Genomic DNA, 1,837 nt, shown 5'->3' with positions numbered 1-1,837 from the left:
GATAATATAGAGTATGAGAGTTAGACCACACCACTTCGGCTGGTCTGTGTCTATAAACCATCTGTCTGAGAGTGAATCTACGTGACTGTCACAAAAGACTACCTCTCTGTTTGGTATACTTAATTGTCTCCTTTTGATAAAGTCAGCTGGACGTTGCCTGGACTGTGATGGATTATACAGCTCTATTTTGGGCTCTGTGGGGGATCTCAGGCTTTGGTTTATTGTTTCTTGAAAGTGGCGTATGTGTAACAGAACATTCCGTGCTGCTGATCAATGAGCCTTCTGTGTATCACAGGACTCTCACGAGAATGTCTCATTAATCCCTCTATCTATCCACTGCGTTCTTTAGATTTATTAAAAGTTACCAAAATATCATTCTGATGCCAAAACAGAATTATTTTTAAATGGAGAGATATTGACATATTTACGTCGGCGCCAATTATGACCAGATCGGAATGTGCCCAAGGTTATTTTCGTGTTATGAGGCAGGAAAAAGAAAAAAAAAACCTTTTCTCTGGTGGATGTTTCTTCGTAACTCTTAAAGTTTTATCTTTTTAGTCTTTTTCCATATATACCTAAACAACTTTACTTGACTATATTATGTGGTATATTTGTATTAATTTCTAAAGGGTGTGTGGTTTGATGTAAACGTATTGCTCAAATTCAAAGCCCTTTTTTTCATGTTCATGTCTCCGTTCTTCAGTACTCTAGTTACCATATTTTGTCAAATATTGTCTGATTGACTTCATTCTTTCAGATTGTAGAGGAAAAGGTCATAAGTTCGGACAATTAATTAATGAACACAACATCTGAGATAAATTTGCACTGTAGTCTTCCATAAATGTAGAAGTAAACTGATGGAGTGTTGGTACGTTCTAAGATTTTTTTTCCAACTGCAGGCCTACATGAATATTGAGACACCTGTATAAAAATATGAAGATGAATTTTGGTATTTTTGAAGTTTTTTTTTTTTTTAAAGAAGCCTTATAGAAACTGTTCTATTACGATATGGTGGTATAAAGATAAACTGTTGATATTTTTAGGGTTTGCTTTCTGTCGAGTTTTTTTTTTCACTGCAACCTTTCAAGCATAATATAATATATTAATGCTTAGAATATAATATAGAAATGATGTTTGAGATCTGCTCAAAGCACGGAAATAGTCGCTGAGTAAGCAAGTAAAGAAATCATGCGATCGTAGCACAACAGAACGGCATGCTCTCTGAAAGCTAAACCAAGCTTGTACAATATAAGCCTTATAACTGAAACAAAATGTTAAGTTATGTAATTCTTATTCATCAAAAATAGCAATTTGTAGTATGCAAAAGTTCCTTTGAACATGTATAAATATGTCGACTTTCAGTTGTTGTTTTTTGCTTTTTGTTGTTTTTTTTCTTGGAAAATCGTAATTTTGTCTTTGATGGATCCTAGATAATATTACCGTATGATTCAGTACATTTCACAATTTGCGTAACTATTTACGTCATATTTCACAATGTCATTATTAAAAAAGTAGAAATCAATTTTGTTATTCTGTGTCTGATCAGGGAATACCCGCTACTTGAAACGCATAATCTAATACAACCTGTTGCATTGACGGCTCTCAAGCATGACGATAGAAATTAATCATGCGCAAATTGATCGTTTGATGAAATACTCGATAAAACGTATTGGACATATTAATCATAACCGAAACCAATTTAACAATGTGATGATAAATACTCGAAATTGTGCATTGAATATTAAATCATAAGCAAATTCACTTTTCTTGCAATGTCTGAAACACTCAATATAATGCATTGAGCACAATAATAAAAATAAAAATAATAATAATAATA

Source organism: Aplysia californica, unplaced genomic scaffold, assembly GCF_000002075.1.
Source record: "Aplysia californica isolate F4 #8 unplaced genomic scaffold, AplCal3.0 scaffold00233, whole genome shotgun sequence".
Lineage (NCBI taxonomy): Eukaryota > Metazoa > Mollusca > Gastropoda > Aplysiida > Aplysiidae > Aplysia > Aplysia californica.
This window is presented reverse-complemented; position numbering follows the sequence as displayed.